The sequence below is a fragment of the Mugil cephalus genome, chromosome 16 (assembly GCF_022458985.1).
Source record: "Mugil cephalus isolate CIBA_MC_2020 chromosome 16, CIBA_Mcephalus_1.1, whole genome shotgun sequence".
Taxonomy (NCBI): domain Eukaryota; kingdom Metazoa; phylum Chordata; class Actinopteri; order Mugiliformes; family Mugilidae; genus Mugil; species Mugil cephalus.
In genome coordinates, this window is record NC_061785.1 from 18,049,290 (window position 1) to 18,075,830 (window position 26,541).

A 26,541-nucleotide genomic window follows, 5' to 3' on the forward strand; every position below is an offset into this window, starting at 1 on the left:
CATTCCGAGACAACACACGACCGCTATTTTCAATAAACACTACAGCTGTTGGCACAACATTCTACAGCGCTCTGAATTCTCTCGGTAGGCGGCGGTTAGCGACCCATGTGGACAAATCCAACGCCACGTGCGACTGCACACACTGCAAGTTGGCTACTTGTGATCCGATCACTCCAGATGCATGTTAATGCCAGGTCTAATACCCTAGACAGTAATTATCCCTCAGTCTTAAGTAAATCTTCCACCAAAAAAAAAATAAATAAACCTTTGTTTGATCGGATCAGCTTTTCACATTTGGCATCAAGTCTTTTTTTTTAATCAGACAGAGGGTAACTCTGCAACTGTGCTGATGGGTCCATGACATACGAGCCTGGGATAACCTAACCACAACCAGCTTATACGCACTAATACATTCAAGATGGCTACTGCAGTGTTTTTATTCAATGTCACAGTGACATGCTGTAACAAAGTGCGCTCTGAACGCTATTTGATTGGGCTTTCATCCAAAGACTCTGTCTGTAGCATGGGTGGCCCACGCTGCCCATCATCTCCATTCTCTATGCATTTCCAGGCCAATGTTTGAGGTTGCAATAAAACCCCTATCAATGAAGACACAGTGATCATCTTCTTTATGGCCAGCCACTCCCTTAACTGTTTTGCCTTCCGAGCTGGTATGTGTGTAGTCTGTGTGGGAGCTCAAACCACAGCCTCACTGTTGTGGCATGTCCCACGCTCCAACAGACTCCGCATTTAGCACCAGCGTCAAAACTTAAAACGCATGCCGTAAACCAAAATAATTTCCTCTAATTGAGCACCAACAAAACAACACCGTACCTCAGATCATGCGCTGACAAAGCGCTAACGTCAATATTTCTCCAGCGAAAACTAAAGTCGGGCGAGCTCCCTCCTCCTTAACAAAACAGCTCTTCGCTCGCAGTGGTGCCAACCCTAATCACTTCCCTCAGCACCAGGTGGTTCTCATTGACTGGGGCCCTGCCCCTCCACTCGGCAGGACGCTTCGCGAGAGGAAATTGGGTCGTCTACGCGCATTTATTACTCGGGAGCTTCATCGAACGGAGTCGTGTAGGCCCTCCAATGCTGCTGCTGCTGCCGCCGCTGGACTTTGCTCAGGCTCTTTGAGTGGCCAGGTCCGCTCTACGGAAACAGCTGCACCACACCACACCGTCCAAAGAAACAATTTGAAACACCCTTTTCCTATTACTTCCCACCATTAACCGTCATTGTGTGGAATTAGCGGCAGTCTATGGAATAAGTGGATTCTAATTCATGCCCCCGTTTTCGTGGGCCGCGGCTGCTGCAGTGGTTTTCCTCCGCTAATGAAGAGGATGAAAGAGAAGTGTTAATCAAACTGAGCATCTCATCTGCGGTAATAAGGAGCAGAGAAGCGGCCTTGGAGTAACTCCCTGGTGATGTTTGTGTGTACGTAGGCATGTGTGTGTGTGGAAGGGGAAGTGACTTTATGCATCTGTTGTGCTATTATGTTACCCAATTTAAGGCTTTGTTAACTGGTTGTCGGTTCAACAAAAATAAATAAATAAAGGAAGGCATGAAATAATATGAGTCTGGGCATTGTTTGCTAATTGCTTAGCCTCAGCCCATAGGGATGAATGCCCCACCACGGACCGATCCCTCTCTGCTAGCAGCTTTTTATCCCTCCCAGGCTCCCTCGTCTTGGACCACAGTGCTAACCAGCAGGGTCTGATTAGATTTAAATGTCAAGAGAGATAGGACAATACAGTTATCTTCCAAATTATGGCCCATTAAAGGGCCTAAGCAGTGTGCCTCCCTCCACAACTAACTAATCACCAGCCAGATTCATCATCTCACAGACTGGGGCATAATTTGGGCGGCTGCGGCCCCCCCCCCCCCCCCCCCCGCCCCCCCCCCCCCCCCCCCCCTATCTGTGTTCGCGGATCGCACCACGTGCAAGGGCATCCAGGAGTGTCTGTAATGCATGATCAGTGGGTGTGCATGCTCTGTATGTGTGTCGCTCCAGAGGGAGCTGGTTTAGTGCCCCAGGCCAGTGCCCCATTAAAGAGAAAGAGAGAGAGAGAGAGAGAGAGAGAGAGGGGTAGTGCACATGTGTGAGAGAGAGACAGGATAGGAGGAGAGGGGCTCCTCATTTAGACAGCAGGAGTGGCAGGCTGCGTTCCACCTGCAGCCGGCAGAAAGACGGACAGACAGAGGGACCGAGACCGGGATGCTTCCCATCTGTCTCGTCCTAATTCACCTGCTGTCCTCGAGGGGTGTCACGGAAAGCCACACGCCAAATATCGAGTCTCTCCCTCTTCTTGTCTATTATTTTCCATTTCCATTTTTCACTCTTCTTCTCCTGATTTCCCCGACATATTTCATCCATCATGCTTATTTCCTTCTTTCCCCCCGTTCCCTGGATGTGCCTTCCCGTCTGTGTTATTCTAAACTCTGTCGTTGGCTGAGTTTACATGGGCACTAGTATTCTGCCTAGAAGACCAAAAATGCCTTGTGTAACCGACTTAATCTAAAAAAGATCGGCCTGGAATTTTCAATCAAATTAAGAGGGACTGGTTTTAACTGTCTCTCTCTCTTGGTGGAATATGAAATAATATGAGAGACAGTTGCAAAACACACGTATTGCATCAGACCGTTTTATTCTATGTCAAAAGTTAAGTTGGAATTTTTAATTAGAACTAGTTCGGTCAGGTTGAAGAAACTGATCTATTATAAAATATAGCTTCCATCCTATCTCTGCAAAGCTGGTGATGATAATGGTGGCGGTTGAGTGGAATGGAGTGAATGAGGAATGTGGAAATACAGGACTCATGTCTCAAGGTGGTTTCCTCCATATCCTCATCTCTTTTCACCTCCCGTCACATTTCCATTTCCTGCCCTGCCCACATTTCAGTATTCATCTTCTATTTTTCTTCCCAGACTTGGCTCCTCTTTCCTCTTTGCTGTTTTTCGTGTGCGTCCCCTCCTCTCTTTTCCCCGATCCTTTGTCTATCTTTTAATATCTCCTTCCTCTCCGACTCTCTTCGCGCTTGCTCTTCTTATCTGCCCGTTCAATCCCCCGCTCGTCTATCACGGAGCACTCATATTGGGATCTGCAAAGGAGCCTGGGTGATGTACATTAGGGCCCCTGACGTATGGCGACACATTATGGATTGGACTATAAATAGCTGGTGCACGTCCTGTAAAAGCTTTTCATTACATAGAGACATTGTTCAATCAATATGAGCCCACCGCTAAATCTAATTACCAAAATGACTATGGATAGAAAATATATATGTATTTTTAGGATGATCAGGGAAGTACAAGCAGCCGCTGTTTCGACCGAAGAGGTTTCGCGAAAAGCCTTGCCAAAATAAATTGCCCACTTTAAGTACAAGGCACAAGAGCTAATTGGGATGTGGAGAGCATAGCATAGGAAAAAATGGAGGACTGAGTGAAGACGAGTGGTTGAGGAGAGGTTTAAAAATACACTCCCTAGATAATGTGTTCTTGGTACTTTATACTCATAAATTTACAGCAGATGCAAGCATTATGTTGCTAGCGAGGCCCAGCTGAAGCTCCGTGGGTGCCGCTGGTCCGAGCCAGGCGCACAGCAGACCTGAATATGAGGTGCAGCTGTAGGTGGAAACGGGAGAGAAGGGGGGGAGCGAAAAAGAAAGAGAGGAAGAGAGAGAGAATAGGAGGAGCCCAGGGTGTCATTTCTCTCTCTGTCAGCTCCTTGCCTTCCCCCGTCCCTCCCTCCCTCCCTCCGCCGTCACCCCCTGAGATGTGGATGCTTCGCGGGGACAATTACCGACTGACACTTCATCATGGCCCGCGTGACAGCCGCTGACGGCCCTCGTCCAAACAAATGATGCTAAGGTCGAGGTTGCGGGCCTGCCTCCGAGTCTGCCTGCCTGTAGTCCTGCTGCACGGCCCTGCACTGCATTAGCAAGCCACACACACACACACACACACAGAAAAGCTACATTAAAAGAGACTCCTCTAAACCAACCACCTCCTTCCTTTAAGAAAAACACATTTATCAGCAGTGGGGGATGGTGAGCGAGGAAGGGGGGCCTCGATAGAAGGATGGAGGTTGGGTGGGGGGCGCTACAGTACTGTCATACCCCATCCCCCTTAGGTAAAGAGAGAGCTCTTCATCTTTGTGAGGCAAGTAGGATTCTCTCTCTCTCTCAAAATATTCCCCGACGTGAAAAAACACAACTACTCAGATAACGGGGGTTAAAAACAGCAACTTAAAAAAAAGTCGACAAGGCCAAAAAAGTGAGCAAACAGCACAGTAACCCCGGCGTGCATCTATTAACCCTGTGTCTTTGTGGAGCACAGATAAAACACTGACCCGCCTTTCACAAGCAAAGCGATCAACTCGCTCCTTCGCCTTGGGTTGAGGGCGGCTAAGTTTAGATTAATAAAGTAGGTCAATTGCTAATAGTCCAAAAAAAAAGGGGGGCGGCATATAATTTTTAAGTGGGAAGCACAAAAGAAAGAAAAGGCATGTGGTGGACCTGCTGGTAGTAGCCGCACCTTAGCTGTGAGTGTGATCCTGCAGATTAATAAACGCTGCCTGTGATCTCTGCCCAAGGAGGTGGCTGAACAACAATCGAGGCAGACATCAAACGCTTGACTAACACTGAAACAACACTTGGAAAAAATCTCCGAAAACACTCACCGGCGTGCATGTAGGACGGAGAGAGAAGAAAGAGACGGAGACAGCATCAACAATGAGAGACGAATCAAAGAGGGGAGCATCTTCTGCACGGCTTCACTGCTGAAGGAAGCGGCATCGCTGCTAACAGGTTATTTGCATCCTCGATGTGTCCTGGGTGTGTGGACACCTGTGCGTTGAGCCGGCCGCTTTCGACCGGATTTCCGAGACGACGCGCGGCCTGAAACGGGCCCGAAAGCATCTTGTTCTGTACCGGTGCTTTGTGAACGTCCTCTGCTGTCCAGAAGGAACTCAGTTCATGCAATTCTCTCTGTATTTATTCTCTTTTTTATTCATATTCTTGATGTTTTCCCTATTGGTCGCTCTGTGATAAATGTGTTTGGCATCTCTTAAGTCTTCAAACATCTGCACAAGCTGTCTAACATAAATAAAAGCAGAGCCGAGAGGAGAGTGATGGGATGGGAGGATGGGGGGGCTGAAAATGAAGGGCACGGGGAAAAAAAAATATCAGCGAGAGACGTACGTCACGCTAGAAAGGCCCTTGAGAACGCTTTCAATCTTTCCGTCAATATTCAGCGTGTAGTCCTGTATACGCCATCATTAAAAAGAGGATGCTTCACTATTTATTTACCGTAAAGACACATTGCTGACAGCTTCCTGTGAACAAGTCTCATTTTAATACGTGCATGCGTGAGTGCGTACATTCACTGCAGCTTTCACAACACGCACTCTCGAATGCAGGGCCTCTCTCTGTTCTTTATCTTTGAAAGCGAATGGCTGTTTCTCAGTAACGTAGGGACAAAGCGATGGTGTTAGCCCGTGTGCTTTCTGATAATGGTTATTACAGGGCTCAAACTACGCTTTTTCCACACTGACTGTTTTTCAAAAGCTCGCATGAGGTGAGTGGGAACAAATGAGGTACGTAATCACCTCTAAGCTGATTATGAATAGTGCATCTCATGTGACCTTGCGAAAGTGTGAAAAGATCGCTTAGCCGTTGAGGAATGAAAGGAACGTTTGTTTTCCTTCTTTTCTACCTATCTCGAGAATCTTGGAACATACCTTGTTGAACTGTTAAAGAAGGAAAAAAAGGAAGATGCCCCCGCTGCAAGCAGCATACTGTACTCTGCGTCTACTCGCCGACTCCTCCACCATCTGCAGTTAGTCAGTCCACTCACAGATAAGCACAATCTAAACAACTGTTGGCTAACAACAGGGACTCGTCAGGCTGTCGGTTAGTAACAGTGAAGGGTCAGACTTGTAGGAGGAAATGAATTCCTCGTGTTCACGCACAGCAACAGCAACAGAAGGGAAAAAAAGAAAATCCATGTTAGTACGCATTTTTAATTTGGTGCAGAGAAACACGCTGCATTCAAACACGTGCGTACATCAGGAAATCATTACTCCCCGGTTTGTGGGAGGATTTCTGTGCGTGTCAGTCTGGCTGTGTGAGAGCAGGTGAGTGCGCCTGCATGCATATGTGTATCTAGGCTGACTGACCCATAGAGAAAGACAAATGGCTGTAGCAGGGGGGCCGTGCTTGACATTTAGGTTTCATGTGGTAATGGACGTTGACCTGCTGAGGTCAGGCCTGCCAGCAAAGGCAGCAGAGAGGCCCATTCCTGCACAGGGCCCCATCCCTGTAACGAGACACTAGCAAAACAGCGGCGGACGCACACACACACAGACACACACACATATAATCACTCACTCGGTAGAGACGAGGACATCCCAGAGGCTCGACCACATAGGAGGGGTGTGATACAGAGAAGAGACAGATGTGTTCGGCATGTGGTTTTAAGTGTCAGTAGCAGCGTGTGCTGGCGAAATAATATTTTATAAGTTATGTGTGTGCATATTTCTGTGTTCTATATCTGTATAGGTACACACTGGCTTCTACAACCATAGCAACAGTAGCTTCTCTATAGTACCAGCGAGGCAGAACAGTGCTGTTGTTAAGAGAGTACCCCGTGTTCACCCACAAACTCGGCAACAGGAGGCTACTTTATATACTGTTTGTGACAGCTTTGTGGTAATAATGGAGCCAGGGCCCCTGCTAGTACAAGTGGCATGCTCAGTCAAGTGAGACTTTGCCTAAGAGAACTCACACACACGTACACACCAGGCAGCCCCCTTCATGCCTAATGAGACCACTGGGAGAGTGGAGAGCAGGAGGCAGGGAGAGGGAGATGAGTAGAGAGGGGAGAGAGAGGATGAGGAATACGGGGCGAGCGAGGCAGAAAGAGGGGAACGACGATGGAAAGGAGAGAGTAAGAGAAAGACAAATACGCGAGGAGATCGACTGGTCCAAGTTTTGAGGTTTGGGCTCGGAGAGCCAAAGAGGAGGAAAGAAGACATGACCTGAATCGCTTGAGGAAGATGTGGGGATGTCAGAAAAAGAGGAATGAGTGTGCGAGCGAGAGAAAAATAAAGCGAGGGAGGGAGTTGAGGTACACCTCAAGGCTGAGCAGCGGGTGGTTATGCAATGTACACAACACATGAGGGCAGGGGGGGGGATCAAAGTCACGGGGTGCATACATAACTAAATCTGACACCATAGTGCAGCAAGAGACGGCAAGCGGGGAGGAAAAAAAGAGCAAAAAAATCACAAATATTAAAGGGAGCAGACACTCCCTGGCAATAGAGGGAGAGGGAAAGTGCACACTGGGTACCAGGTAAGAGAGTGGGAGTGAGAACGCAGGCGATGGTAGAGAAAAGAGGAACCGAAAGAGAACGCACACATGCCAAAGCTGCTGTACCTCTGCCGCCACAGCAGCACCTGTTCATCCAGACAGGTGCACGCTGCAGGGTGGAGATTGTAAGTGAGTAAATAATGTGCAGCAGTCCAAAAAAAAACATATATCCAGCGATGTGAAATACAGTCAGACAGGCACAGCTGAGCCTTTAGTTTAGCTTCCACTGGAAGTAGGGTTTAAATTATCAACAGGCGCTAAGGCTAATCAAGTGAAGATGATCCACTTGGCCTCGCGCTCATCAGAGCAGACAACCGTGCTCCGCTAAACTACACTGCTCTGGCCCCACAGCAGGTTACAGTGTCAACAAGAGACATGTCACCTACACTTGCCGCACGCCTCCGTCTCCTTTAGAACGCAGAGCCGGCCGCATTTCCCTTCGCCTGTTTCTAAGCGCGGCACCGGGGAATCTTGGCCAGTGCTGTAATTCAGTCCATATTTCACATGTAAAGTTGGACGGGGAAAGTTCAAGAATGCACTTCCACTCCCAGACTCTTAGAGAGCTGCCGGAAATGCAGCCCCTGTTCTTGTGAAAAAGGAGCACGCCCACTTTGCAGTTTGCAATGCACATTCTCATCATCTGCTGAAACAATGCCAGCTGTTTTATTTATAGTTTCTTTGCTCCATGAGTAAACTAGTGGAACCCGCTAGCAGCATGTAAATATATTGTTTACTTACATACTGCTCTAGCATTTAAACCTCCTTCATGAGCATCCCAGGTTGAACAATGACTGTCTCAAAATCCAATAAGCCTGATGCGTATCCTCTTATGGTTCTATGGAGCAGTCCTGCTTGATCAGCCTGCCGCCACTTCCGGCAGTCCACATGCCACTGCTAATCTCTCAGAGACACAGAGGAAGGATTTGGGATCATTCTCTGTGTGAGCTGGGAAAGATAGGAAGCTGGCAGCCACTTATTGTCCGGGTGAGAGGCAGTGGATGACTGCAGCCGACTTGTCAGGAGAGCTCCATCCTTCCTTTGGGTGAGTGCAATTTCACACAGGGCTACACTGTCGCTGTCGGACGGCGGCTTTGCTAAACAGCTAGATGACTCCTGACTCTGCCTGCTTAATTTTGCCCAGATACAATACTGGTTAGGTGGTTTTATCAAGCAGAAAATCAGGTTAATAGGAATTTGTAGTTCAGGTAAATGCTAAAAGAAATCGAATCCCTGAGTCAAGGACCCCCGACAAAGACTCGACCAGGTTGAGCAGCCGTCCCCTTTTAGAACAGTTACAAGATCAGAATATCTTATAAACTAATGAACAGAGATGACTTGCAGTGCTTTTTCCTTTTCCTTTGACTGGGTCGCCCAGACTGGATCCTAATCCAAGGTAATTGTTTGTCCTTTGATCGCTTACAAGAAATAAATGCAAGCACAAGAGTCAATGGACAACATATTCAGAGTCACAGTCAATTCAGTGAGACACACATAATCTTGAATTAAATGTCAAGGATCCCCTAACAAAGAGACATTATAGAAGACAGTTCATCATTCACCGTCTCTACGTTCAACACCCTTTTTGCTCTGTATGGGCTTACACTGTACACAAAGCACTTAAGTGAAAGGCAGTAGAAAGGTTCAGCAAGTCAAACACCACATCATATAACCGAACACATAACCGTTATTAGCCACTATACCTACATGGTAATAATTCCAGAGAAGACATGTTTACCTTAGGCAGCAAGCGCAGCCAATTAGACCGCATCAGTGCTGCACAAACACAGAAGTGTGTAGCGATAAAGTATGACATGAGTGTCGAGCCCCGCCATTATGAGGACAGCGAGCAATAAAAATCTCAATGCAGTCACAGGAATAATATGCTCGGTTATCATTCACCGAGGCAATTCCCTTCTATAGCAGTGTCAGTGGCACAGCGCTCACTCGCGAGGAGCCTGCAGGCAAGCAACGCTACTCAGGTGCTGAAATGTCTCTTCGCTACATTAAAATCAGTAAATATGTGCAATTTCACTGAAGCCTGAACAGAGGGATGACTTTATACTTTAATGAGAAAACAGAGGCAAGCAAAGTGCAACTAAATCTTAGTTACACTCTGTGTAAAAGGAAACACCCAGCACATGTCTACCTGGTAATGTAGACATGTCACTCTCTCCTTCTGCTGCACAACACCAAAGGAAGGATCACTGTACATAATAGATGAGCAACTACTTCTGCAAATTTCTAGTCTGTCCTACTCTCTCTGTTATTGGGGGCTTTCAGTGGATGTCCAGAGCACACGTGTTTTGGTTTACCTAGAGCGGAGTCCTATCTGAGCCCTGAGAGCAGACTGTGGGCTTTGTCTGTGGCACCATTAATCAACTGTCCTTAACAAAAACAGAAAACCAGATGAGAGACAAAGGGAAGAGACGTGGGGGGTTGGCTCTTATTTAGGTAGGGGAAAAAAGGAAAAAGGCAGAGGGTAAAAAAAAAAAAAAAGGAAGAGAGAGAGAGAAGGGGGGTGCTTGACCCAGATCCAGGCCTTCAATAAATCAAGCAGCAACAATAACAAGCAAAGTTTTCATGTGGCTTGACTGATTAATCAGGATTTTTTTTAACATGGGAAGAGCAGGAGTCTTTTTTTTTTTGTCTTGTCTCTCTTGAGACTGCAGAGTTACAGAGCGGCCCTTTTTATGTCGGGTGTTTATGTCTTTATGCTGCGAGGTTTTAGACATGGAGGCCTGGATTGTTCATGGTTTAATGAGAGTAAGGCCTTCAGTTCATGGTGCAGTGGGGCAATTTCACCGAAGGTCTCCTGCTACATTAATCGAGCACAGAAAGCCAGAAATATATTTATATATATATATATATATATCCGCATGGAGACAGAGAATTATTTCATAAAGAATAAACAAGCGCTGTTTTACAGGTATGCCTACACCACACACACACACACACAATCTGCAATGTGCGCCACGGCAACAGGATGTGTAGCAGCCCTCTGAGACTCTTTGCGAGGTGGCGATCGATGGGCATTGAGTGCGGACAAGGAGGCCTCAGGATCGATAGGGAGCCATTACAGAGATGTGCCTTCTGGGACGAGGCGGAGAGGGCGGGGCGGGGTGAACACACATCTGGGGCCCCTCGGCGCTGTCTTCTTCACCTCGTCGGCGGGAAGTTTTACCTCACACGAGCGCCGGGACACGCATGCGCGAAGCAGAAACCCGGACACGCGCGCGCGTCGGGGAGAGTTAAATAGGGAGCGTCAAATTCTGTACATGCGCCCGCTCACATCGCACGCACCGGCTAATGGCATCCCAGGAGACCGAGAGAGAGCTCATCTTAGTCTCCTTTTCTCAATCTCCCGTTTCCAGCGTCCTCATCTACAATCTCCTTTATGGTTTCTCTAACTCATTTTAGATGCCATCTTCTATTTCCATCTTTCTTCAGCAGTCGCTCTCCCCGCGCACTGTTGTGTCACCACCAGAGCAGCCTGCACTGTGCTCTGTCAGTGGAACAGCTTGATCCTAAGACTTTATGTCACCCCCTTCACCACTCTGCTGTTCACAGAGCACTGACTGTTCTATTCTCTCTCACACACACACGCGCGCACACACACAATTGAGAAAAAGAAGGCATAGTTACTTCCACAAAATGTCTGGCAGTGACATAATCCCTAGGCACTTCCTGTTTTATGTGTTCTTGAGGCATCTGCCATGATTTTGCATGAAGGTCTACTCATCGTCCAGTGCAACTGCGCAGCTGAAACGACTTGTGGGAAGCGAGCCGGTTGATGTAAATGTAATGTAACTTGAGAAAATAAAAACAGCTTTACCCGACCAGTTTGTGTATTTACACTGGTTGGCTTACGCAAATCTGTTAAGGATAATATTTAAGTGCGCTCAAAAAAAGGCTGTGCTTGACATTATAAAATACTGCCTGGCCAATAATTTTTTTTTTTTTAAAAAGTCGCCAAGAAAAAAATACACTAATATTTTGTTGGACCTTCGATTAGAACACTGTGGCACTGCTCCAGCAATGTCACAAGATTTATTTCCATCCAGTGTTGCATTCATTTTTCACCTCGATCTTGTATTGATGATGGGAGAGTCTGACCACTGATCAAAGCCTTCTCCAGCACATCCCAGAGATTCTCAGTGGGGTTGAGGTCTGGACTCTGTGGGGGACAATCCATGTGTGAAAATGATGTCTCACAATTTGAGCCCCATGAATCCTGACATTGGCATCTTGGAATATGTCTGTGTCATCACAGAAGAAAAGATCCTCTGATGAAATAACCTGGTTATTGAGAATATTCAGGTAATCAGCTGACCTCATTCTTTGTGCATGATGTAGCTGAACCTAGACCTGAGCGACTGCAGCAACCCTAGGCTTAACCCCACAGGCTTGTGCAGTAGACACTAGGCATGATGCACCTGTCTCTCTTCTTACCCCGACCCTGTTGAGTTTCTTTCACATTGCATGTGTGGAAATGCTCCTGTTTTCACTATTAAACATAGCCCTGAGTTCTACTTAGGGATGGGCATCAAAAACCGGTCCTTTAAAAGAACCGAATCCAACTGGTTCAATTCATCAGCATCATTAGCCTCCATGCTTATCGATCCTTTTTGTGCTGAATCTTTACGCCTGAGCATGTCATTCACAACACGTGATGCCAGCGGCGGACAGAATTGGCCCTGCCATATTGGATCATACTGGCCCACCACATTCAATAACGCACACCTTTTCAGTCTTTTTGGTCTCTTGAATGTGTATATCAACTGTGCAACTTTTTAAAAGCACGAACCTTAAGCCACATAATGAGTTAACTCTTTTTTACATAAGGATGCGGAATTATTGGATTCTCTCATAAACAGACACACAGCCCACCCTTTTCTTTTTGTTCTTTACCGGAATTATATCGTCTTCCTACAGTCACTTCTTTACTACTATCGCTTAACGTGTTGCTGCTACTACTTAAAGGTGCATTGCTGCCACCTACAGGACTGGAGTGGGAAAACACCAGAATAGCAGGCGATTACTGCTTGGTAATCCGCTGGCTGTCCCGGAGTACCGACCATTCTGTGATTCTCCAGATCACACAGATGGCCCGTCCACCATTGCGTGGCGACAAGGGAGATGCGATGGCGGAAAGACTGAAGCGGTCAAAAGTGTTGCTTCACGTCACCAGAAGGGACTGTGACAGCGCAACTTATGCAGCACCATGATTTTAAGCGAGGGCGGCAGCACCACCAACACGCTGAAGCATTTGTCGACGACACACAGCATTAAATACCAAGAGTGGCATGTGTTCGACAATCTCCGGTCAACAAGTGCAGCTGCCGCTAAGTTTCAGCAGAGCAGCGCTTAGTGAAGATCCAGTGACCAGCTTCCTATTTTTTACTTACACAAGCTCTTATGTCTCATTTAGAAACTCAATAATTTCTGTTATATTCCCTTTCTAAACGAAAAATTTACAGGAGGAACTGATAAGGAATCGGATCAATAAGCAAAATTGATAATGGCATCGGTATCAATAAAATCTTAGTGATCCCCATCCCTAGTTCTACTGTTGGTTTTCTTTGATTTGACTTCACCAAACGTTTAATCAGGATTTTTCCGACCACATTTCTCCCTTGAAGTTTTTAATAATGCTTTGGACAGTTCTTAACCCAATTTTAGTAGTTTCTGCTTCAGTCTCCTTAGATGTTTTCTCTGCTTGGTGCATGCCAATGATTTGACCCTTCTCAAACAGACTAACATTTTTTCCACGACCACGGGATGTGTCTTTCAACACGGTTGTTTAAGAAATAAGAAGCTTCTCGTTGCATCAGTTGGGGTTAAATAACTTGTTGCCAGCTGAAAGGCTGGTACGTATTTGCTTAGTTAAATCCAGGTGGTGACTTTTTTGGGTCAGGCAGTGTATATATTATCGAAAAGCCAGCTATTAAGGTACTATACTTTGTACATTAATCACATGAAAGTACACACAGATAAACCGGTCAAGCAGGCAACTGAAACCACTGAGGCATTTAATCCTCCTAGTGAGAACTGAAGGAGGAGAAGGGTCTCCTCCTCCTCCTCCTCCTCCTCCTCCTCCTCGTGCTCGCCGCTGCCTTCTTTTCTACTGCCCATCTCCACGAGCACCGCCCTTGAAGGATGGTTGAAAATAGTGCATTTGGATGATGTTATGGAGACTATTAAAAGTCAGGCAAATGCTTTTACCAGTGCTTATGAAATTACACTGAGGTGCCATTGCGGCTCCTCCGAATGTCGTCCAAAAAACCCTTTTGTGGCTGATCAAAAAGAATGTGCGCGGATGCACACACACACACACACAAACACACACGCATGCATGAGTACACGGTCTCTGGACTCAGCTAGCAGTCCCCGTTGGTTTGGAAGGCCACAGCGAGCTATAACAACTACAGCCTGGCCGGCCTGTTAGCAGTGGGCCCTCTGTTTCAGCAATCTGGGTTCTCTTTGCCTTTGGACAGGGACCAGGTCAGCCTGCACAATACCTCACTGTGTTTGGAGAGGCGGAGAGAAAAAGCAAACTGCAGCCATGAGTCTCTCTGTGCGCACAAATGTATAAATACAATGTGTACAAGAATGTATGTTTTGATGTGCAAATGCTACACGCGTGCATGTGCGTGCGCTGTTTCTGCTGGGCCCACATGCCCTTTCCCTTTCATGCTAGATTGCAACAACTACATTCCCTCCCAGCTCCATCATTACATCATCATCGCTGTGGCTTTTTGCTACCTCAGCACAAACAACCATTTTGGGACCCCTGGCTGCAGCTTCTCTCCCGCAGGCAGGGTTTGAATGGTGTTTTTGGATCCCTCCGAGAGGTCAGCGAACCGGGACTACCACACATCACTGTCAGCTAAAACAATACGGCGGAAAGCAAATGCGTCGGCCCACGCAACTGTGCCCGCCACAAGGAAAGCAGGCTGCAGATGCAGAGCGAGCCAGTGTCTCCTTTAAAGAGGGCGAGCAGCACCTGTCTCTTTAAGATCTATTTCTCACAGCCTGTGGGTTCTGAGCTGAGCAGGCTAGCCTGAGCCGGGCTGCGCTTCGCTGTGCATGTATGGTAACGGAGGGGGGGGGGAGCGCACCGCCCAGCCTGCCAGCCCACCGCAGGGAATTTGTTTATGTTTCCTCGCTGCCAAGTTCCTGTCAGGAGGCGCCCCAAAGAGGAACTGCAGACTACTCTGTACTGTTAGCTACACCCTCTTGCCTAGAATGACTGGAGTTTTCTGAATACAGTATCGGGTGGTGCTTTGTAGCAACACTCAAATCCAGGGAGGTCTCTTCATCAATTACAGCGCTCGCACTCACTCCATACTTCAAACACTCACACTGTTGCTCCGAAGCCAGCTTTCAGAGCACTAAACTTCATAAAACAAGTTCTAACAAAAGGCTTAATTTACGGCCCTAAACATATTAACACCAATTTTCTCAAAACACACATACATAAAGCAGCACAAAGGCATAGTTTTATTAAAGCAACGCTTTACGAGTGGCACTCTGTTGTGCCGCGGATTACGGGCATTGTAAAAACTGAGCACCACCATATAAAAGCACAGTAAACAGAATTGGTGAACACACGGGCATTAATCCAAGCATTTGTGGGAAAACAACTAAATCTAAATTACTCTCCCACTCACGCAAAAGAGCAAATCAGTCCGACTTCCAAAAGCACACACAAACATTTCCTCGAATCATATCAAAAATATGACGCGCCGCTGCCAGCGAATCAATTACTGCATTACTTTTGCACATTAATAAAAAGCTACAAACGGCATCTACACACATTTCTCCCATCATCCGCTGCATGTGTGCGGCCCGTCTGTCAGCAAGTGCGTTAATCTCCATTTCGGTCGCTGCAGAGTAAGCTCGTTGGGAACGAGGGAAAGAAACACAAGGTTGCGCCTGAGATGCGACGAGTATGTCTTCTTCACATCATGACTGTGTGATGTCTGGTGGTCAGCGTGTGCGGTCGGGGATACAGAAGTGGGTGTACATGTTGGTGAGTGGAGGAAGGAAGAGTCGCACAAGGCTAGACAAACGGGCGTGGGGCCCAATACGGCGAGACAGAGGAAAAAAATGGGGAAGAACAAACGATGGAAGCATGGATGAAAAGATGCAGGTTGACGTTGAGAGCACTGGGTGAATCCGAAAAACAGGAAGCGATTTACGTGGGCTTGAATGGCCTGAAAGCGTCACGTGCTGGCACATTTCACTCCTCTCTGACTAGACAGCCTGAAATTTCCCATTTATACACACAATAAAGTAAACCAATGTCTGACTACATGAAAGCACTCGGGAAAAGGCGCAGGCATTAGTTTGAATGAGATTCATGTTGTCTTGTCAAACCGCTCAATTTTGTGCCTGTGGGTGCAATATTCATTCACAGTCGAAAACTTTACCCAATTGAGCATCAGCACTTGCAGCAGACTTCTGCTATTCTGCTGATGGTGAGGAAGTAGATTCCGCACAATATCTCGCTATTCAAATGCCTCCCAATAAATGAGCTCAGCAGTATAAAATACCAACTGGGCTTGAAGTAGTTCACTCAACCGTAACTCTCCAAATTTGGAGAGTTTGTGTACATCTGACAAATGTAATTGGTTAATCAGAGTGTGAAAAGGCTAAAGAGCCCCAGCACGCAACATAAATGCTGTAAATACGCTCAAATTTACTGCAACGAAAGAGCAAAACATCCCGTCTGAGACTTGAGAAACTGGCGCATCCACAAAAACAAGGAAGATTTACTCATACATGAAGTCTGGAAAGACAAAAATAAAAAGGCTGCTTCTTTATTATTTTTTTTTTAATGCTTTTGTTTTAGCATTTGGCTTTTTCAAAATCTTAGTATGACCTAAATATGTAATGACAACACTAACAAGACGATGGCGGCGACCGAGATGCCGACGCCGGTATCGGTACAATTTCAAATGGTGGCAAATTATAACAAAGGTGTCGAGGTTCTGATTACGCAGCTTTTTTTAGAGACTAAAATGCACCATTTCACAGGAACATCAGGATACGCATCAAATTGAAAATTCCCTTAAATTTTAATATGTTGGAGTGGAATAAGAAAAAAAAAACACAGGAGCGCCACTCTAGACAGAGGGAGAGGCAGCGGGCTCGGCAGCCACCATCGACCTACCGCACAGAGTGTGAATCATTAAAGGCATGTGTTCCACATCAACTCCCGGGGCCGCTTCCCAACCCACTTATGAGACTGGATCTAAATTATGATGGTGGGAGGGGGACGGGGGGGGGGGGGTTAGGGGCCAAGGGAGTTAAATACCATTTTTTTTGTGGAGACGAGAACCCTAAACCTGCAGACCCTGAGAGTAAGAGAGAGAGAGAGAGAGATAAACTGGAAAATGAATGCATGCAAATACTGCGTGAACTCTCTGCCAGCTCACGGAATAAAACAGCAGTGAATAAATGAAGCAGCAAATGGAATAATTACATGATTTCCAAAAAGTGTGACGTCCCATCATGAACAGATGAAGTGAATAAGATGAAAAGAATAAACAACTAAATGGAAAGCCAAACTGAAATGAAAACTGACCTACTTTAATTCCTACACATTTTTCTGGCTCCCTCTCCTAGTTTCTAACTTCACAAAAGCCAAGGCAACACAGCGGGCTAACTTTTTCCAAGAAAATATATCAAAGAGTAGAGAACAGAGAAAGGACCTTTGAGTTGTAAGCGTATATGGCCAAATTGCCTGCTTTAGTCTTGTCCACCGAGTCAGCCATACACCAAAAAGGGTTTGCCAACAGGGGGATGTCTGCCAGACCAGTTGTCATTGCCACTTAGGACACATGGACGTCTTCTGCGTGTGTGAATATGCGCGCAAAACACACTCCCTCTCTGGTGTGGGCATCCAATGAGAAGGGTGGGTTGTAGAGGGAGTCTGCATTCTTCTGGGTATTGGTTGGCATAATGGTGCGCATACCGTTCTACTTGTTTTTGCTCGGAGGCTGGTTAGGGGGAAGGTGTTCACTTGGGGAAGGGATCACCTTTCCCCAGGGCTAGGAAGGGAGGATAAGAACAAAACAGGATGGGGCAGGATGAGGCGTGAACGGACAGGACAGGGAAGCACAACACAAGTTCGTGCAAGCAAGAAAAAAACTAAACAGTCGGGACAGGACAGACTGGCTGCTTTGATTGGCGTGAGGGGAATCAATCAACCTTTTCAGCTCCTTCCAGCCATTATTGTGGCAACATTGCCTAGAGATGACATATATAGGACAATTCTTTCTGCTGAAAAGACCGGTCCACGTTCTTCAAGCCAGTCACCAATAATGATATTATTTGGTCTTTTTTTTTTGCCTATTTTGACATGACAAAGAAAATCTCCTTGCTGCCAGCTCAGCCTCTGATGCAACAGACCTACGAATAGACTTGATCCTAATACCAGCTGCATGCAGGGTACCAGACATAGTACAGAGCGTAGAGAGCTACTGAGCCCGTGTGTGAATAGCAGGTCATTGTCCTGGGAATTCACAGCGAGTGGGCGTGTTGATGACGCCGCTATCATGCGACTGACGTGAAAACACAATGCAAACGTCCGAAGATGAAGAACACCGCCAAGGTTTGCCAGCTTTTGAAAAGCGAGGGCCAAATTATCAGACAGGTTCATGTTAGACTTGGCTGTTTATGCTAAAAATAATTAGCTGGCTACTCTGGAAACAAAACACTGCAATTTCAACAACCTACTTTTCGCGTCACATCCCACCTACTGCACACTCTGCCCAGGCACCGCTCTTCGCCCACACAAACTTGTCAGAATAACATGTCCGGGAAATCAGTTTCATACAAGAAAACGCCTCATGTCTGTGCGCTGGTTTGACATGAGTGTCAGCTGCGCACAAGTCAGTGAAAAGAAGAGAATGTGACAAGGGAAAAACAAACACAGCAGACTCAATCAAGAGCTACACATTCATTGCGACCACAATGCCAATATGGCAGATATATGAGGAGGAACAATGCTGATACAGAGAGAGTAAACAATGGTATTTAGTAACCACAGACACAAGTGTCGAGTGTGGAAAGTCCAATTACCCTCAGAAGACAGCGGCGACAAATTCGGGCTTACCCCAAAAACGTCAATCTCCCTGTCCTTGGCCAAGGAAATCTCCCTTTGAATCGATCGCAGCTCCTAAGCTCTGAGGAGAGAGGAAGAAAAAGAGAAAGATATTTGAAACCAAAAAGCTCTGTGGTCCTTATCCACGTGCTGCAGACTCAGTGACTCCGTAGCCTTTTCTGGCACAGAACCGCTTCACTACATGAAAACTCTTACACTCTTTTTCCTTCTCATACTCCCTGTAATCTCCCCACCCTTTTCCAATAGATTGGACTTTCTCACTTGCTACATTCGTGCTCCAGACATCATGTGAAAAGTGGAGTAAAACAGTGCTTTTGTGGTGTGTGAATTACCTAGGGCCTAGGCAAGCACAGTAGTGCTTATGGCCACAACTCAATTACAGCAATGTGAATCAGGTGGCGGCCTAGAAATCCCCTCAGCCTGATGCACAAATAGGGACACAGAGGCGCCTTCATTGCCAAACAGAGACAAATCTAAAGTGGCGTGTCATCTTTGCATAGTAGAATGGCTAGGCTGATGCTGTACAGATGAATGGCTGCCGCAGACAACGATCTAGCAACGCTGGTTCGGAGCAAATGCGCGAATGAGGCCATTTTTATTTAGGCGCGTCGCTAAATTAACAGAATGCTTACAGACAGGTCTAGTTGCAGAACTAAATTGAAAGAGTCACATGGCACTTAGGATATCTGATAAATGGCACCTTTGTGCTGTAGAAAAGCTTGGAAAATGTTACGTGAATTGTTTTTAACCAAAAACAACTGGATGGAAATTGCACCATGGTGGTTTGCACATGTTAAAAGGCACTTTGTTGGATTTTATGGATTCCACAGAGATGCCAAACTGCATAATCACGGTCAATCATATTTGAATAGAAAATTGTGTTGTGTCAAAAACACTCAAAAGCAGTGAGCGTATCCTTTCTTCCTCTTAGAGGAGAGAACAGAGAACATCTCTTTTTAACATGTCTTGGGATCCCTCCAGTTCCAATAAAATGTATAACTGTGGACCAAGGTTTCCAAATGCATGTTCAAGAGAAACCAATGACATTTAAAACTGTGGTCTGTTTGGGTTTATTTCACTTCACTTGTCACAGTGAGAGAGCAAGTTTCTCTACTTCAGTTACCAATGAAAGGAGCGTGTTGTGTCAGGACAGCTTTTCTGACGGCCGTGGCAATGGCTGCTACTTAGAAGGGTCAAGATACCACCGCGAAAATACCCTTCCTCCAGGCAGAAGTGGCCTCGGTGCCATTTTACAAGCAGCAAATAAATTTCACACCAGTTTGTTATCTCAGACTTTTGAGGACAGTGAAACGGTTGAGGTGCAAAAGGAGCATTTTTATCATTACTGCGAAGCTACAGAGAGGAGCTGCTTTCGCTTACATTTCCCACAGGCTGCTATAGAAACCTCAATGCGATGTAAATGAGGAAACATACAGTATTTCCAAGGTTGCACAAAATGCCATGCCAGACAGATGAAACTGGATGTGGATGTTACTTAGACATGCACAACCCACACAGACCAGACCAGGCGAGAGAGAGAGAGAGAGAGAGAGAGACAGATATAGATACAACTCCACTGCTAAATGTTTTGTAATGCGCAGACTCTAAAATTATATAATGCATTACAAACATAATGTGATATTTTCACACTCTCACAAGACACAGCATATCAACAACTCCACTATACTTCTATAGCCAAGAATTAGTCTTGAGGTGATTGGTCATTCATATTTTAAAGCAGAGGTAGACATATAAATATATAAGTATTATAAATTCTATAATCTGTGCCTACAGTCACACCACGATATAAACAAATAGATAGACTTGGTAGGTGCTTTTATATGGCAGCACAAACCTATACTAGAAAAGCCTGAAACAATCTGAAAACAATCTGAATATCAACAGGTAGTCAACAATCTTTTGGTAGTAAGATACTTCTTGTTACTCTGCCTTGGCACACTTTAATGTGTAACACCATGTGACTCCGCGCTGCATCTTGTGTTTCCAACCTAACAATAAGCCAGCGACTTGGTTTGTTCTGAGACCCTGAATGACTCCTCTTGTCACTTCCTGTTTTATTACACGCCCTGACTTTTGACTTCCTGTTTGTGAATCTAAATGATATCCAAACGGTGTGTCCACCGGACCAAAAGCGTCGTCATTTCTAGGCGACGGAGGTCAGACGAAATGAGGACGGAGTTAATGCATGCGTACGTATTTGTGTCGGTAAGTTTGTGTGTGTGTGCATGTGTGTGTGTGAAGCTTGAGCCTACCCTGATGAGAGTGGACAGGAGTAGCCCAAGGTAATCGCATTTTTATACTCAGTGTAGACAAACTCACCTTTAACACACACACACACACACACACACACACACATAAGGGGAAGAGCACGACCCTCGCTGCTGGAGCCCTGCCAGACAAGACCATCTGCTTTTCAAATGGAACCCATTTTACCGAACACAGAAGGCCCCGATTGCTCAGGAACTCACCGTCTCCCGAGCGGAGAGCCTGAAACAATACAGCAATAAGGTAAGGTCACCCATCGTCAACGCACCACCTAGCATCAGCACCTGGGATTGGGTTTTGGGTTGCTCAACTGCTGAGGGTTTAAAACGCTTGATGGGAATCAGTCCAAACAACGTTCAAGTACAATCATTCATCAGAGATGTTCACTTATCCAATATGACAGGATTTTCCCTGCGTAGACTCCTAGAACAAATACATAAAAATCTGATTATGAGTATGACCTGCAGTTTCCAAGTGAACGCTTACTTGGGAATGGCAGCCCCGTGGCGAGAGTCATGAGCTCACATTAAAACAGACACAATGTGTTGTTTTAACTCAGTTGGTTCTATAACATTCCACCGGTCGCGTGCGCGGCCTCACGCGCACATTCACAAAATATAAACCCCTCTTCTCGAGGGTCCGACTCTCAGCGGTGGAAAGCCCCTTCAGTGACACATAGATCACATAACCTCACTTGACATAGGAGGAGAGCACTCCCAATGGAAAGCTGCAGATTCACACACGCTGAGCGCCGGCCAAGGCTCCAGACTGCCATTGTCCTTCAAAGTCATCCAAAGAAAACAATGAGGAGGGTCACGTAAGGCCCCCCCTGTGGAATGGTACATAACCAGAGAGATTCAGAGAGGAAGAGACGGAGAAAGAGACAGAGAGACGGAGACAGAAAGAGAGGACTTGAGAGAGGGATTGAGAGAAGCTAATCCACTGTGACAGCATTATATGGAACACCTAGTGCAAAATATGATCATCTGGGGACAGGTGAATTCCACTAATGTTCAATCACTCAGGAAGAATCTGACACTGCTCCAATGGAAAATATGTCAGCTCCGTGATGTAGGGAAGAAAACCCCATATATAAGGAAAGAAAAGAAATTTTTTCATCTCTATGTGTAGGAAATTATAGCTACCATAATACATGGTGAAAACACATTAATTCAGCTCTATAACTATATTTTACAGTGTGTAGTAAAATAGCGGGAATTTACATCTCACACTGCGTAGAACAGTCGAGTAATCATCTAGTGTTACTCAGGTCAAAACCGTGCAGAAACAGAAACAACAGGTAGAAAAGGGGGATCAACCCAAAGCGATATCAAAGGCTTAGGTTGCGGTGATGTTAATCATTCATTAGTGCCGAGTGACCCTTATTATAAAACCATCTTTGTTGTCATTATTCATCTGGCAGAAAATGCTAGCCTGTTAATTCAGACTCAGGATGTCGACAATAGACGGTGTACAAAGGGCTTGGAAGGCACAGTCCCCCTCCTGATTGGTCTTTCATATGCTAATGAGGAAACTGTTTTGGGTTTACTGGCCTGGTTGGAAATGATTTAGGGCGACACCGGTGCTCCGAGCCTTTATGTTTAGCTTGGCCGTGGGGGCTCATATATCACCCTGATCATTAATCAATTAGCGTCTCCTAGCCACCTGTCGGACACATCGGCGCACAAAACATTCTTGCCCTTGGGCAGTTGCTAGACGATGATCATCAGCAGCGCCACTATTACCTACCAACCGTCTCGCCTCCCTCCTCTTTATGTTAACACCCCGATGGATTACATAATCAAACCAAAACACCGTCCGCTGCATCGAGGACCGCTCCCCGAGAGAAGCGGCCTGGAAGCTGCTTTATAACACCGACTTTTTTTGACCATGCGTCTGCCCTCCGCTGTCACAAACAGAAAAGGCCGAGCAGAGAGGAACCGACGCCGACCTTGAAGGAGAATCAATAAGCTGACGGCTATTCAAAAGTGCTGAATGCACACCAACGCTGCGCCCGCCATTGTTTTAAATGCGACTGCCTCCAGTGGAGTATTGATGGTCGTTTGGTATTGATGACGCGTCACAGGAGCTGGATACATGCGAGATGGAAAGGCCCGAACTATTAGGGTCCGTGTGACATTAGTCCAGCGAAATGAGAGAGTAGGTGAACTTAATGCTGACTCGCAGGGTGAGAAGTAAAGGCTTTGAAAACAAACACACAGTGGCTTCACTGTTCATTCATTACACGTTGAGCTTTAATCACATTCGCACAGGACCTAACTCTGCGCTTCGGTAAACTGAACAAGAAAGAGAGGGAGAGGTGAATAAGGTTGGGTTACATTTTTCATGGTCTGCATTTTGAATCTCCATTGGGCCTTGTGATCTCATTAACCCACTGGAGATATGCGATTGAAAAAAAAATTCTCGAAGGCTTCTTTTTAACCACTGCCCTCTACCCAACCGCCGCAAATAGTTTCGTTTTTTTCTGGAGATTTGTATGTAAATTTGAACCCTTACAAACTCAGTGCCACTAGACAATCTCTTTCCCCCAGCTTTCCTTCCCTGACAATAGCCAACTCCCACCACCCTCCCATCCAACCCCACAAAACCCTTCACATTTTTCACACTTTTTTTTTTTTGTTATTTGGAACTAATTCTTAAAAGCAGCTGAGGAGATAAATGGCACTAAAATTAGAGCCTAATCCGCCAACCCTCAGTGTGGGGACATGGAGAAAGTAGATTTGTCAAGGCTTGATTTAGCAGTATTCTTTCATTATAAAAGTAGCACTCTTCACGCAGCTTAGCTGTACGAAATGGCTCAATCAGTCTCATGTGGAACACTTGAGTGGGAAGGGGGGGGGAAAGGACGACGTAAGGGCCTATCTGTGAACCCAGAACACTTGGCATCAATCTTGTACCATTATTGTGTTGCATTTATTGTTATTCCCACCTGTGCTGCACTCTTCAACTCTGAGGTTTAGCCCTTGAAAATGACATTCAACATCCACTTCTAAAGGCTCCAAACACAAAAGCTGTTTCAATGGGGGATTGCAGAAAATCTGAGCCACTGTGTTGGTGTGTGAAGTGCGAAACACTGGTCTAGCCACTGGAGACTGTGAGTTTTTTTTTTTTTTTTTTTTTTCCCCTTTTTCTTTTTCATCTGGTAAATCCAACCAGCTCAGGCAAGGAGCCAGCTACTACCATTATCAGGTGGATTTTCAAAAGAACAAAAGCGCCTCTGCGATTCTTTACACTGCAGGGGAAAAAAAGCGAACAGAATCTAGCATTCTGTGTGTGTGTGTGTGTGTGTGTGTGTGTGTGTGTGTGTACACATAAGTCTATTGTCCTTGATATTTCAGCCAAATTCATTTCTTCCAAAAGATTATTTCCTCGATAATCTTTCTTCTATTTACTTATCTCCCCAGTATGGTCCTAAAACTGGCTGTGATATTAGAAGTGTAAAGGTCAAAACTAAAGCCGAGAACACAGGGAGGAGAGCGTATCTGTTTTGGATTCTCTCTATCTAATCATAAATGCATTTCCGCAGGACAAATAATAGATATTTTTGGAAAGATAAATCTGGCAGAGGAAAACATCCCACACTTGACTGCAAACATAGTAAGTGCATAGTTGCGTTGGCTGGTATCTGTTGGTGGACAAGCAGTGCCGGAGAGAAAAACTGTTGCCTGAGCAGATAAAGGCTATCCACACGGTACAGAGGCAGCGAGAAGGCAGCGAGGAGCGGGAGGGTGATGGGTAAAAGGGCAAAGAGTCGACCTCTCCGGGTCAATAGGTGATGAGTAACATTTATCATACCTACACAAGCTGCTAAATGAAAAACCAGACAGTTTCTCTCTGAGAAAACTCAGCCACATTTTGATGTCCAAGTCCAATGAAGGCTGAGCCCACTACTGGCAACCAGATGCCCTGTGTTTACGATAGAGACAAATACTGGAATCCCTAAGTGGAAAAACATGCCACGCTGGCACACAGTAGCAGCAGTGAAACATTACATCATTTTGACAATTTAATGAGCACAGCCTGGATCAGATCAGAAGTTTAAATACCTGCCAATGCCAATATAAAAGCTTGTATTTCACGCTTCATGAGAAGGGCTAAAAAATAAGTTTCATTTAATAGGACAACAGCAGCGGGAGGATGAAGGGTGGCAGTTGAAGGGCTAAGTCGTGATGAAAGCCACGGAAGGTATCTGAACGCACGCAATCCATGGAGCCACGGCTCAACCACACTGACATTCGCATGGAGGAAATGACAAAGAGGTAATTGAGTGTGGGGACCAGATTTGGCACCGGCTTATCAGAAAACACCCCACCCCAGGATTCTGACAGTGGCTCTCTGAAGGAGCACGGCAGCTCTGTATTGTTTTGGTTCTCTGGACAAGTGGACAACAGTCTGAGTGGGCATCCCGGGCCAGCAGCCAACAGCCAATAAAAACACGCCGTTGTGCAGAAGGACAATTAGGGCAGACTCACGCAACAGACATCTATCAAGTGGACGTGACAGTAAATTTCGACGACAAAACAAATATAGCCTTCTTTGTAGACATTTCATAACATGTGCATGGGCAGAAACTCTACAATGGCTCCACTGGAAGTGAAACGCACAAACAAAACACACATTAGAGATGGTATCACATTTCCATATCCCACACCTCCAACGCACACCGATGATTAATAGTTTTCTGTTGCTAACACAAACTCAAGGACCAAATAAAGTAGAATGTTATTTTATGGTATTTGTATAGGAGGTGTTTTCCAATATTTGCAGCCTTATGAAATGTTTGATGTGACAATCAAATCTTCTAATAAGTGTTTTCCACCAGCATCCCACGCAGCACAAGATGTGGGGGGCACTGAAAACCCTGAAGGTATGTTTTATAATGTGAAAACTACAATAACAACTTGAAGCTGACATTAAATAAACAAGTTACGCCCAAAGGCTCGCAGCGAGGGGTAACACACGGAAATGCAAAGACTATACAATAACAAACAAAGTATTTTGAATACGTCCTACAACTTAATGCAACAATAGGCTAGATTTTCACTATTGAAAACAAACAAACCTTGAGCGGAACACGATTATTTGATTCCTGCAACCCAGTTATTTTAGAGAAAAGTGAAAAGGACGGAAAGCAGCCTTTTCACATGTGCACAGGTGTGACAAGAGGCGGAGCTCAAAATGATGATTGATTGATGTCTGCAAAGTGAGTGTCTTTAGAAAAGAGGCACAGAAAGAATAAGTGAAATCTTCACTTAAACTTATCATAAGGCGCGAAATATCCAAGTGACTAACTCCAAACTAAGTGTTGCAGTAGGTCATAGCAGTGAGTAATCACGCACAGTACTCTGTAACTAGCAAAACTAAAGGAGACACCGCTATTTAGCGTTGTTGTTACAACATATCTGTGAATCGATAAAAAAATCCCTTCAATACTCCTGTTTATTATTTTGAACAATCCCGTCTTTTGAGATCATTTCAAGCTTACAGTCCTTTAGTGTGGAAAAACATTTGTTGACATAAGAAACTAGTGTTTGCTGCAGGGGCTTATTGTAGCTTACCAACGAGTAGCGCATCACAAGGTAGCAGCACAAACCATTCAACAGCAGGGCCCCAAGGCCCTCTCACAGTTATTTAATATCCTTCTTTGACTGTATACAGCCTTTGTTGTATGAACAACCACATCCCGGTGTCCTTGGGTTTCATTTTATATAACATACACAAAGAAATTA

The 26,541-nt window shown here is 45.7% G+C and overlaps 1 protein-coding gene across 2 annotated transcripts in view; it reads right to left on the bottom strand.

The window, feature by feature from the left end:
• raraa (retinoic acid receptor, alpha a) overlaps positions 1-26,541 on the bottom strand; it is a 139,754-nt gene that overhangs the window by 103,290 nt on the left and 9,923 nt on the right. For both annotated transcript variants that reach the window (XM_047608220.1, XM_047608221.1), the window contains exon 2: positions 18,497-18,566. The gene's annotated coding sequence lies outside the window, so the exon portion shown is untranslated. The remainder of the gene's footprint in view (positions 1-18,496; positions 18,567-26,541) is intronic.